We start from the raw sequence: 14460 nt of genomic DNA, 5'->3' as shown, positions 1-14460 counted from the left end.
TCCTTACGAAATACATATAGTAATCTTAACACTAAGTATACTAGCATTAATGGTTCAACTAACATGTTTAATTATTTACCACCCTTATTAGCTATTTAACTAGACTGTTGGCAATGAGATCAAAAGGGCGTCATACATAAGTTCAGCTTGCCAAAATGAACAAGAGATAGTGATACAATATGATACTACCAATTAATTCGATAAATATTATTAATGCTCTTATAATAGAAAACATTATTCTAGAATGAGCATCACTGTTAATACTTGATCATAATTCAACATGAACTGAACATAACTAAAGGTAATGTAATCTTACTAACTAAAGGTAGTGAAGTATAGTACACAGGTAGCTATTTACATTCTTTAAAAAAAATGAATGATCGATACATATATAATTGTAAATGCATGATGTACAATATGCGCAATTTTACAGCAGCATAAGGACACTTTTGTTCACCCAGAAGGGTCGCAGGAAAATTGCACGTATATACGTGTATACGAAGTCCACAACAGCAGCAGAAAGCATAAAGAAAGACGAAGGCGTATTTCTCCCTATTTTTTTGGTTTTTATTTTATTTTATTTTTATTTGTTTTGATTTTTACTTAATTTATTTTTTTTTAATTTTTTTACAGTTTTTTTTAAATTTAATCAATACTCTTCCCGCCCAAACTACGCGGGAAAAAATAAAATAGAGATAGGGATAATTGCGAACGAAGCTCGAAAGCAAACAAACGGGGAAGGCACGTGTCGAGTACGCAAGGCAGGGGAGTGCAGAAGCACTCGAAGGGGGAGAGTAAACATAAGCTCATGACAGGCGAGAGAGAGATGAGTGCCTCTGGCAAAGCGGTAATATAAAATGAGGCAGGAGGAGAGAGGGAAAGAAAACAGAAGGGGGGAAGGGGAAGAAGGAGGCTGGCCATCCCCATCGGAGTACCAGTTGGGCACGACAACCACACCATGGACAAGATCCCTGGATAATATCCTTCGTCGATGGTTAACAGTATCTTTGGGTCATGTACCGATTTACCTCCAAGGCGGTCGCAAGGTTGACCTGATCCAAGGGGCTGCATAGCAAAGGGGGCTGCAATGGCGCCCCGCCTCCAAACGACACTTGTTAGCAACCAATGGGGTCGTACCCATCTGGAGTGCAAATGGTTCCGGGTGCGAGACTGGGGATAGATTATGCATCAGATGCCTCCGAATCCGGATCCCAGTCACTGGGATTAGGGGAGGGCAGATTCCAAATCAAATAGGTATTACACATTCGCTCCAAGATGCTGTGGCTACACCGGGTTTGATCGATCCCGTGGTGTGCCACTACCAAGCAGGAAAAATCAAGCCCCAACGCCGGATGGGCAAGCCAATGATGCCATGGATTAGGCACACCACCGCCAGGTCCATGAACAGGCGCCTCGGGAGCTTGACCTGGAGGAGCTCGGTGGCGGCCTTTCCGAACGTAAAAATGACTGTCCCATAAGGGACATGGGTCATCAATCTCCCCAGTACGTCTTCTAAGTGATGGTGACCAGCATTGAAGACGGTCTGGGTAGTTGCTTCGTGTATAGCAACACGGAGCTGGTTTGCGTAGGACAGATCTGATACAGAGGAAAAAGGACTAGCAAGAAGGTAGTTATCGATGGCATGGACGACAGGGCCGTCCATGGGGGCTTCATTGGTTACCAGGAAAGAAAGCTCGTACGGAATAAATAGATTGGGGTCCAGAGTGACAACTGCAACAGAAAGAAAATAAGCCTTAGCAACGGAAGTAACGTTACCAAGGGGTAAGTGATGTTCTTCGGGATGCCCTTGTGCCATGACCATGGATATTTGTAAGAGTCAGATGATATCCTGGAAAGGAACAACAGGCATCATGAGAAACGCCTATAGAAATGGTTGGTGGGGAAAATCAAGCTTCCCTTTTTTTGATACGGGCAGACATCTCAGGTCAAAAGAAAGCGACACGTAAATATTAACGCGTTTATCATAAGTAGGAGGGAGTTTTTGTAGCTGTGCAAGAAAAACAAGCAATATTGACTCTGTTTTATTTTCCAGGTTAATGCATTCCTAGGCACGAAGAGGGAGAGCGGCGAGTTTCTTGAGAGAAAGAAATAAATAATCAGGCGGCGGCAACGGAAGGATTCCTATATTGTGAATGAGGAGTTTGCAGCTGCAACGACGTATACTTAAAGTCGGAGTTGAGTATACAATAAGGTACACTTGTACATATAAATGTTTGTGATCACTAATAATATTTTCTGTTTTCAGCTATGTTAACACATGTCAACATATGTTTTCCTTATATATTTTCCATGTTTGTCAGCATATTGGGAGTCTTATAGGAGAAGAAGAAGGGTAACTCATTCGTGGCTGGCCACATTCACACAAAGAATAAAAAAATACTTATCTCAATATGTTGGCAAAATATTCATTTAGGTATCATCTCGACATAACTTTTCCTATGACGCGTCTAACATCTTTGGTATGGTAGTTATGGTAGGGACCTGATTCTAAAAATGACTTATTTGCTCCTCAGATCAATTTTAGCGCCGCCGAATAATATGAGTGCCTGTTATCCATGGCCTACTAATGCCTTTTACAGCATCGAAGGGAGAGGGGGATGGATCCCAGGAGGTAAAAGGAGAATCAACTTCTTGTTTCTGATTGATGAAGAGTATACTAAACAGTTTTTTTTACAATTTCACAATGTATACCTTTAGGCTCTATCTATAGCCCTGTATGCACGTGTTCCGGTATGCCAGAGGTCATGTTTGACTACGTGTACTCCACTTTTTAGAGGTCTATACGATATATGAGATATTCAACACACTCACTAAATAATATACTCCAAGTGTTCCCCCTTTTTTTTCATAAGTCCGTCTAAATTGAGGCGACAAAACCTCATGGTCAACCTATACGTTACGCCTAACATTCCTCGTCCTCACTATCGCTAGAAACTTCCAGCTCAAGTGAGTTGTCTCGGGGGAAATACTTCTTTAACCTTTCAATGGTTACAATCTGATTGTGGTTAGGGTTTGCTACTCCTTCAATTTTACAGGAATTTGTGGGAGAAATACTACTTAAGTAATACGGTCCCATAAACTTGGGTGTCAGCTTAGAAGAAATATCCTTCTTAGGTAGATAATCTCTACACAATACTAAGTCACCAACTTTTAACTTAATAGGTTGTCTAGTGCGATCAACTCGTAATTTAGTCTGCTGCTGTGCATGCGCCATAGCCTGCTGGGCTAACTTACGGATTAACTTTAGTTGTTTCTGATGTTCCTGTATTTTTGTGAATTGATACTGGGTGTCCAACTGAGTGGGAAATCTTGCCTTTTGACCAAAAACAATATCGTATGGGGAGTATTTTCTAATAGGGGAGGTCGATATATTGTAAGCATATGCACACAATCGGACATATTCCGCCCACTTAGTAGGCTGCTTTGCCGTGTACTTAGTTAGAAAATTTGCAATGACAGAGTTAAACTGCTTACACAGCCCGTTTGTTGACGGTTTGAATGCTGCAGTTCGAACATGTTTAATGTCAAATAAGTCATTTAGTTCGGCCATTATCGCTGAGAGAAAATTCGTTCCTCTATCCGTCAATATCTCTTTAGGGGGGCCAAAACGCGTGATTAATTCGTCCAACATGGCTCTAGCCACTGTCCGAGATTTCATATTTCGCAGCGGTACTAATATTGCGAAATGGCTAAAAAATCATAACCAGGATATAACTGTAGCCTGCGCTACTATGTAGCGGGCCAAAAATATCCAAACTCCAACGGGAGAATAATTCCTCTTTCACAGGTAAAGGATGAAGAAAACCTTGTTTCTTTTCTCGAGGGATGTTCACCCTCTGACATTCGTCACAAGAGCGGACATATTCTTTAACTATTTTCCCCATGTTAGGAAAGTAGTAACGTTCGTTCACTTTAGAGTAAGTGCGAGAAAATCCTGTATGGCCTCCACACAGCGGAGACGAATGGGCTTCTTGTAATATGTCGGGAATTGCCTTTTCCGGTATCACTACTTTCTTATCTTTGTTCATGACTCGATATAGAACATCGTCAACTACAACATAGGGTTTTAGAGCACGATCAGTAGGGTTATCTTTCTTCTTTTGTATTAGTTCTCTAATTTTATCGTCCTCTTTTTGCATTACTCTTATATCTATTTTGGGACATAGCACTAGGTTGCACACATCTGCACAATCTTCTTCTTGACCAAATTTTGAGGGTAACTCATCCTTTAGCGGACACCTCGACAAAAAATCTGCGGTCACATTATTGCGGCCTTTTACGTGTTCAATCGTAAATTGGTAAGGTTGTAAACGGATGGCCCAACGCATAAATAGAGATAGGGATAATTGTGCTGTGAAATTTTCTAAGATATTGCATGCACTGTTCGAGATTATCACAATCATCCACTTCAAGCATCAGCTTATTTAGGACGTCTGGTAACAAACTCATTCTAAGCTCACTCATCAATTCACTTTCATTAACCCAACCTCGTAAGAATGTCAAATCCTTTATTAACTTATAAATGAACGCTAAAGTACTCTCATTGGGTTGTTGTTTTCTTGTATCAACGTCATATTCTAATCTTGCAGTATACTCAATACTAAAAAATGCCTTTTTTAAGTTTTTCCTTCATCTCGTTATAGTTTAAAGGTGAAAGGTTTGCTAGGTCTACTAAATAGAAGGAGAGAGCTTCCCCTTTCAAACAATAAGGGAGGTAATTTACCATCTCTAGGGTCGACCACTCGTATATGCTAGCCACTAATTCATATTCTTGCAGGAAAATTTCCACACACTCATGTCTATTACCAGAGAAGGAGGGAATTTCAACATTTGGATAGATATTAAAGGCTTGTGGTTTAGCACTGATAGTAGAATTTCGATTGTCTCCCTCGGGAGGAGGGTTGCTAACTTTGCCTGTTACTACAGTATCTGTAAATTTAGGTTTCTCAAAACTATATGGTATAGATGGCTCGGTAACCGGACTAGTTTTAATTTCTTGCTCAGATTTTAAATTTATATGAGGCTTATCCTCAGGATCTAATTTTAAAAAGGACGAAAAATTTGATTTTTGCTTGTCAGAGGTCTTATCTTCACTTGATGAATGTGAAAAGGGCTCATCTTTCAGATCTAAGGACCTGTCTAAAGAAGCCGAGGTGTTGAAATTTTCAGAAACGAACCTATAGTCGATATCAGTTACGCTTCTATTTTCTAACTCGGAGGTTTGTTCTGGACTAAATTCTGATGTATAAGATCTATCTTGTTCGCTAAGTACTGATTTTTCTATCTTTTCCCCTTCGCTAAACTCTAATATCTCCTCTGGGGTCGTGGGTGTAAATACGCTACTAGGTGGCGAAAGAAACACTATCTGTAAGGGATTTAACTTTTCCTCTTGTTGGTACTTTTTCATTTCCTTGGTCGCAGGTGATTCACCAGTTTCATTATAGGAACTAAATTTAGAACTAGCACTATCTGAAGGTTGTAAACCAATATCCTTTACACTATCAGTTTGTATGTTAGATTCACTTTGGGTTGGAGAGGTTGAGGGATCGTCTCTATTTTCTACTTTATCTAAGCAAATTACTGACGCACCGAATTCAGCGTAATCAAATATTTTACCAATGTTTTCGTTTATTCTACTCTCAGACCAGGAATCGTTGTCTTCTTCTTCTTCTTCCATTTGCTTCTGGTGGTGAGAATAAACTGAGGGAAAAATATCATCACTTTTCTTCTCATCGTCTAACCTCCTCTCAATTGGAGCAGGGGCGACGAGGTCATTTCCCTGGTCAGCGTCCTCTGTGGGAGGGTCTTGGTTCGCTGTTCGGGGAGTAGAAACCGTGGGAGGATCCCAATGGTCATATCGGAGTTCTTCTTCGGATTCCCAAAAAGGTTTTGACTCATCCTCCAGGGATGACGCAGGAGGAGACTCCGGGTTATCTTCTTGTAATTACGCTATTTCTTCGTTTTGTAATTTATGTAGTTCATATCCCAACCAATCGTCTTTCAAAGATTCACCCCCATCTGAATCTGCACTGCTAATATCTCCACTCGACCATTTAACTTTAGTAACTACACTGAGTATGTTATCTATACTGTCCAAATATTGCAGTTTCTCTTGGAGGGTAAGGCTATTTTCAAACATAACAGGGTTGGTTTGGGTAGCTGTTGTCCGAAGAACCTTACGTTCACGATCTGTGTCATTCCGGATCATTTTAGGAAACTTATATTCGGTCTGAACACTAACATCTTTCTTTTGGAAAACGTCGGTCTGTATTTCCATGTCAAAATTTCCAACTACATTTTCCTCAGGTAAAAAATCCTCAAAGGGGGCTGAGGGGTCAGCTTGAAATAAAATACATAATTTCTCTTCGTCATCATCTTGGCGACGAATAACTGTGACCTGTACTTTCTTGTTCCGTAGTTGTTTAGTCAAAGGTCGAATTAAGTTTCCTACTGCCGGGTACAGTTCTGTTTGTAATGAATGCATAATCTGGTCTATTAACGCTTCATCGTTAGGTTGTGTCGGAGAGCGCAATTTATTTTCATTATTCTCGTCAGGACTCTCAATTCTCGTAGCTCTTGGTTCGGTTCCTATGTTTGCATAAATTGGCTCTTTATTCGTTGAAGTCTGGGGTTCGAGACCAATATTTTCGTAAATTGGCTCTACTCATTGATATTCGTGATTCAGTATCTAAGTTAGCATACATAGTTCTAGGACCGATCTCAGCATAAAGTGTTTCATCACTACTACCAGCATAAAAGGATAGAAAGGTCGGTCTTTGTATTTCTAACCGCGTTGTGGTATCTGACCGTTCGTATTTAATAGGAAAATATAGCGCTACTGGGCTATCTGGTTCTTTTGATACACCAATATCTTTATTTCCTGAACTTAACACTAAGTTACTTAATCTATTTTCCTTACCACCTAACTTTTTATTATCTAAGGGTCTTTGGTTCGAGGGGACATCAGGTATTACACCTGCTGCTGTTTCTATCTCAATTGTTGCTTGAGGGCATTCCTGACCTGCAGTTATTAGCTCTGCAATTTCTAGTTCATGTTTTAAATTTACTTCATTCACTAGAGTCTTTGGATCTACCCCCGGTGGGGTTTCGTCAGTATCTGAATTAACATATATTGTTCTAGGAGCTGGTGTTGGTTTATCACTCGAACCAGCACTTAGTATTTCTGTATCATTTCTAGTCGGGATAGGACTAGACGCGGCAAGCACGTTAGGTCGTAACCACTCGCCGGAGCGTCAGGAGTTTGCGGGCTAGCGGTCGTTGGTTCAAGATATCTGGGCTGACTCCACTATCCAAGTATCTCGGTAATGGGTTCTTTTTCCAATGGCCAAATTGAGGAGGAGAATGCCCATGTACTTTTATTTTATTGCATTCAATACAATAATAATTATTCCACCGATCCAAAATATAACGGTGCTTAGCGTGGGTGTCTTAGGACAATGGGATTGCCCTAAATCTAATAGCTTTTCTTTTATTTTCTGCGCGAAACTCATTTTTGATTAATAAATCTGTTTTCCAAGTCAGTGGCCTCTTAAACCAGGGCAGTGGGTAATCAACCTATTTCCTCTGATATAATAGGAATTTAATCTCAGATAGCTGCTTCCCTCGGAAATGCTACGTCAAATTTTTACGTATTATGAGACTTATTATTATTTTGATATCTTCATTTAACTTCCTTTGAACTTGAATACTCAACTTCCCTTTCTTTATAAATTTTGCTTTACTCTTTAGAACGGGAAACGGAAAGAGACTAGACAGCTGTTTATAACAGAACATGTTTATTTGTTCACTTATGATGATTTTACTTTTTACTTCTATTCTTTAACTTGTTTTGTTTTTTAAACTATATCATTTTTAACGTCATTTTTTAAAAACTATATTTTTTAATTCACACAGGGGGGATTACGAACATCCAAGCATTGGATCATGTACCTGCATTTTGATTTTTGGGTTTGTTGCATTTGCATAAATGAGAGTTTAGGCAGTTATTCCCAGGCAGCCGTCGGACATGCACCCCTAGTGCAGGGGGGCCCTGCTGGACCAAGAGAATAAGATACCTGTGACCCCCCAAGCTTTGCATGGGAAAGGATTTTAGACACTTATCGCCAGACAGACCGTCGAACTTTCATCCCGTGAAACGGGCGGTTCTGCTGTCTAGAGATAAACTGCCTGTGATCCTTCCCAATTAAGTGGTAGGGATTTTAGCCACTTATCGCCGGACAAACGAGTCGAACTTTCATCCCGTAAAACGGGAGGTTCTGTTGCCCGGAAATAAAACTGACTGTTAACCCACCAAAGCTAGCAGAAGCATAAGCAGGTTTAGGGTTTTGCAAGTACATGAGACAAAAGCTGAATTCTGTCTTAACACTCGCGTCCCGATTTTACATTTCCATCACTACACAAGTAAACGTCGTGAGGTAAACAGAGTCTTCCTCTGCGGAACCTAGCAACTATTCCGCTGACTTATAACAACTTCAAGCGAGAAAAGTTGAGAATAGAAAATTTTCGTCTCTACTTCACTCCTTGTAAAACTCACTACTCAGAGCAGAAAAATTATACTTGTATATCAGAGTCATAAGCTGAACACCGCCCAGGCCAAGTACGCCTCTGAACTTTACTGACTTTACATAGTACAGACACACCACTTGACTAGTCAAAAGAAAAAAGTCCGCGTACACTTTACACGGTTATATATTGAAAACTCTTTGATAAAAAATAAAATCACTCGCGATTTGCCCTGAAACGCAACTGAGATTTTTGGTTCCCCTATAAAGTGAGCGAGCACCAGAGATTTGTTTAGAGATTTAAGAACACACAGTTCGTTACCCGGCGAACACCGAACACCATAAAACTGTTATGTGTTATTCTGAGATTGGCATTATATATTTGTATACACTTTCTTCTGTGAAATCGTATTTGAGATCACTCTTCTACTCTTCACCCAGTATGTCAAAGTTGGTTCGTAGTCCAACTCCCTTTTAGCCTCAGTATTGAATCGTCTTTGGCTTACTGGTTCGAAGATGATGAGAAAGTGCACTAAAAGTCTCAATAGTGGGGGGAGACTCGTATTTCAGAGGTAGAGCTTGTACTGGAAATCGAAACCCAGGTAACATATGAAGACTGTGAGCTGAATCTAGATAGGGTGGGATAGCTTGACTAAATTAAAGAGGCCATTTCATTGTACGGTTTATTTATAAGAATAAAAAAAATAAAAACGAAAATACAAAAGAATCTTACAAATCGGTTACTTGGGATTACAACTTGAACTTATTACTATATTACATTTATGGGCACAACCTCTTCATTACCAAATGGGAGCTAGAAGGTTTTCATGCTAAGCCGCGATTTATTGAAAATAGTGAATTTGATAATCCGTACTCGCAACTTGCATTGGCCCAAAAGGAAAAGTGTTAATTCTTGAAGAGGGAATTTGGTTTCATGTTGGAATTAAACTTCATATTTATCACTAAACAATCTCAAGGTGCTCATCCCGAATCGAGGGGGGACTTAGAAAGATAATCACATACCTGATTTTACGACGAGCGTCCGGGTCGAAGATCCAAGTACACTATACGAAGTCCGGAAACGATCAACCAGCACTCGGCGAAGAGCCTCGCTTTTATAGGGACTTCGTCCCACGCATTTTCTGCTGGTTATGACGTAGCTCGAAAGCTACGTCACGAGCCTTGACGAGCTTGGAGAAGCTTCTTCACGCGCATGCTCAATAGCGGCCAAGACTTCTAGTTTTTCTATGATTTTCCCCCATCACGCCGGGGCTGAAGTATCTATTTTACATTTGCTAATATATTTTTATTTCACGCATAGCTCCAAATACATAATGTTTTTATGTAAGTATCGCTTGCGTGGTGTTAACTAAATTTACATCCGCTACCTGGCACTTGTGATTTGAGTAAATCAAAGCCAGGGTCATACCACTATTACATGCGTGTGGGTTGGTGTCAATGAGGCATCAGATTGCTAATACAATCAAAGCCTCACCTGACTCCGTTCTCTCTTTCTCTCTTTTCTTTGCAACACACACCATTAGAAAAAGCGCGGGCGTCTCGCCCCATAATTTGAGTCCGGCTTAGGACTTCGAGGCATAACTGTGTAACAATATATATATATATATATATATATATATATATATATATATAAATTCCATGGTTTATCATGTTTTGAGATATATATATATATATATATATATATATATATATATATATATATAAAGTACTAAATTATGTTTCTAACGTTTGAATGGTTAGAATGATTAGCGTGAATGTTGTATGAATGTCATTATGGGGAATTTTTTCTTTTCATTCAATTATTAATTTTTTTTTTGTAAGTTTGATTTGAGTGGAAACAGTGTTGTTTACATTAATATATCTCTTAATAAAATAGAAAAAAATTGATAATATCAATTTTTTACCCAGAGAGTCGGATGTTGTAGTATGTTGTAAAATTAAAATTCTATTCGAAAAAAAAATCATTTAATACTAGCGCCACTTCGAATGTGTGGTATGAGTAGGTAGTAGTGTTGTTCTGGGGGTAGTTAACAGAAGATCTTGTGGTAATTGGAAAATTCAAATACAGACGGAGACCACATGCTCTTGTTAAGCTTCGAATTGGTGCAGTTTTCAGACAAACTACAGGACTTTGTCTTCAACATCATTATAATTTGATGATTTGTCATATATTCGTTATTATATTGATAAGTATTCTTAGTATTTTCTGAAAAGTGACTAGTGAAATCAATTGATGTTGAATAGGAGTTATATCTGAATAGTCTTTCGAGGCATTTTGTGTTCTAAAACTACGAGTGTAATTCGCAATTTCAATTCCTATTTTGACTGACTATATAATAATCCCAGTAATTATGAAGAAGTTTACTAAATACCACGATGTGTGATCTGAATGAACTTTTAACATTAAGAAATTATGTGGAAAAAGATATGGCAACGTGTGATCCAAGGAAACATTTGACACTAATTATCATGATTCATCGATGGATTATAAAATCAGATTTTGGTGTAAATGTTATAACCATATTGAATACTCTAGTAAAATTTTGAACAAAGTCATAAGTTTTAGTGTACTAGTGGAATTAGTGAAATTCGTGCAAAATACATTAAAATTTTAATATCTCTATCGGAACCACGTTTTTCGTATTTCTAAAACACTCACCCAAATTCCATTATAATGTTTACTTTCTAGTAATTTTGTGTGGGTCCTTTTACGGCGTCTAAATTGATAAAAGGCGTCGTCACAGTAGATTCGTAGACAGTACTTACATCCATTTCGTCTGATTTCCGTTTCATTATATAACACACAATCCTTAAAATGTAGTATATTACTACATTTGTATGTGTTTCAGGTATAAAGAAGAAATCTGTAAAAGTTCATTGTGTCGCAAGATTTCTACTGAAATAACACTTCACATTTACTTACACCTTTTCGTCCTATGAATCAACATTGGTACAGAAATGGTAAGAGATCTGTACTACTCTAACTTCCTATAAGATGTAATGATTGACTGAGAGCATATCAATGCAGAAAAGATTCAATATGTTAAAACATTTTTTAATATAATTCACAACTTTACCTAATGAGACGCCATTCATAAGGGCGAATATGAGATTGAGTTTACTGTGATAATGCTGAAACTATAAATGCCTGTTTATGAGCAATATTAAAAATCCAGATATTAGTTAGTTTCCAACGTATTAGTGTCCAGTAAAAAAAATTGAGACTCAAAAAAGCCAACGTTGGCATGATGAATTATTTTCAGTAAATGTTTTCTCCTTTTCTATTTTGAGTTGTAATATGTAAAGACTAGTATTTGAAGCAAAATTCGTGATTGAATAGAACGTTTACATCCTTTAGATTGTAGGATATAATTCCTCTTGGGTCCTGAGGGATACCTTTAAGTTTACCTGGGTATTTCATTATAACTCTCTATATAATTTAAAGATTGTTCTTACCATATATGGAAAGTCTCCTTTCTGAGCAGGTACGCCACCAAAAATCAATGGTGAAAATGTATTATTTAGATTGCGTTCCCAAGGTAGTGCACCTAAAAGTAAACGTTAAATGGTATAATACGAGATTTAACAAGTATCAATACTATACACTGTTTAATCATATATATAAATAAAATAAATAATTCTTGAATTAGTCGTAGTTTACATTCACAGTTGAAGCAAACACACTTGAAATGTGTTGCTGCTGTTAGATAGTTTTTATCTAATTAATTTTTATATTTACTTCTTTCTTATTTGTTTAATTCACTGAGGCAAAAATTGTATATTTAGCATTAATGCATCACTGTATTTAATAATTCACACTCTTTGGTACCTGGTTATCATTTCTAATGTATTCCTGAGAAGAACACTATGGTTACCAACTGGTAACTTGAAATATAACTTGTTCTTAACGCTTCTAAAGCGGTCGTTGGTAAAACTGTCGTTGTTTTAAAAGAGCGTAACGTAAAAGTTAGTATACAGTTTCCACAGCATTTATCTGTAGATCTTCTTTTCACAAGAAAATGCATTCTAGAACATATCGGACTTTATTCAAAATTTCCAAAATACAAAATTAAGAAAGTAAATCTACTATATATAGGCACTGTTCAAAAAACAGAGTGAGTTTACTAATACCAACAAATTCTTGAGATTTGCACTAACGTTATGCATAACAAAAATAATATGTACATTTGCATTTTTCGTAAATCGCTTAGCGAATTTAGCACAATCTGCTATGAAGAATTATAAAAGAATCTTTTTTCCATTGAGCGTGAAAAGTATTTGAAGGTATATGGCGGTGAAAAATGCCTTACAAGGATTGCTGTGATTTCATTGATTTCGTCGTAACTGTTGAAAATTCCAAAATGAAAAAGTGTTCATATCTGGGGAGCAACTTAAGTTACGATGCTAAGTAAAATATGAATTGCCCTACCAACAAGAAGAAACTCTTCAAATTTCTAGCAAAAAGCAGTGCTACATCTTTGAGTGACAACATTCTATTTTACGCCATACAAGCAACATCAAGTCGCCTGTAATATATTTTGATCACGGTTTCGAATTCGAACACTGTTTGTGCTTCAATTCTAGGTGTGGAAGGGGAACAGCAAGTTTCGTATACGTGTCCATCCGCCATGAATCCGTCGAAGAAAATTAATTAATACTTTAAGTTCGGAGTAACGGCCTGTTTGCGAGGATAGCTTATGAATAAATCGAAAAAGCTATTGTGGCAACGACACTTATGACCGAGCTAGTAGGGGAATGCTTTGAGGGGTCACCTTGTTTACTCTACTACTGAGAAGCTGTTCCCACCGGTGTGACAGACATTAAATAAATTGCGATAATCCTTTATGGGATATCGGAACAAAACACTTTGGGTCACTTCATCGAGATTACCTCTTTCCCGCCATGCTGAAGGTTCTCTGTACATTTTGGAAAGGCTAAACCCACAATAAAAATAGGCATGGATTCTGATACTGTCACTAGACTTAAATTACACGTGCGCACTTAAAATATCTACTGACAAATAACTGCATACGCTACTCCACATTTTCCTATGAACTTGAAATTGTGTTGCAAACATGCAAAACGCATAATAATATTCATTTATAATTATGCAAATTATTTGGTTTGTTATAGTTTAGATGCTGCAATTAATGAGCATTCCTCTTTGCTGGATCACATATGTTTTAAATTTTTGTACCTTTTATAGAGCAAGAAAGTGTCAATGAAATTCAACGACTAAACTCTCCTGGTTTCCCCCCTTTGTTTTTTTTATTAAATTTCAAACCCATACACACGCTGACGCTTAGCGTTCCTTCACTGAGTAAAACAGTATTCAAAATGTACTATCAATCTCTCACGTGCGTCGAGCTTTGTATTCTTTACGGAATAGACTGCACTATTTCTTTTATTTTCTTATACTGCTAGTTGAAGAATAATGCTACTTTACCGACAGAAAAGGTAGTGATAGGGGAAAATAAACTAATTGTGTTCGGCGGATAGCAACGGAAGTTTGTCGGTGTGCTTTAATGTGCGTATGAGTGTTGAAATTCGAGCACCGCTTGCATTCGAGTAGTGCATTGTATACTGCCACTATTTTGTAACCATATTGAAGAAAAAACAGTAACATTCAACATTGATTCCCCGTCTAATAATTTCCAATAACTTTGTATTTAAAGAATGTTGATATTTAATTACACAGATCTAAATCTAAGTTACACAATATAACATGAATTAGCTTGAACATATACGAATTAACTTGACAACATGAAACTTTATAATTCCCATCAAGAAGTGTATATAAAATTTTTAAAAATGTCACTAATTCCCGTTTGTGACAAACTACAAAACAGGTACAACTTTTGAGCATTTGGCACTAATCTCTTGTGGAATTTATATT

General features: G+C 37.6%; 1 pseudogene across 1 annotated transcript in view; it reads right to left on the bottom strand.

Moving 5' to 3' along the window:
• The window catches only part of LOC145682827 (mite allergen Der f 3 pseudogene), a 439184-nt pseudogene that overhangs the window by 244090 nt on the left and 180634 nt on the right, over positions 1-14460 (bottom strand). Inside the window, exon 2 of the transcript XR_014130956.1 lies at positions 12021-12112. The product of XR_014130956.1 is annotated as a mite allergen Der f 3 pseudogene (transcript). The remainder of the gene's footprint in view (positions 1-12020; positions 12113-14460) is intronic.

The sequence above is a fragment of the Thermobia domestica genome, chromosome 4 (genome assembly GCF_964235325.1).
Source record: "Thermobia domestica chromosome 4, izTheDome1.hap1.1, whole genome shotgun sequence".
Classification (NCBI taxonomy): Eukaryota; Metazoa; Arthropoda; class Insecta; order Zygentoma; family Lepismatidae; genus Thermobia; species Thermobia domestica.
The sequence above is the reverse complement of the archived record's forward strand: the minus strand, read 5'-3'. Positions and strand labels throughout refer to the sequence as shown.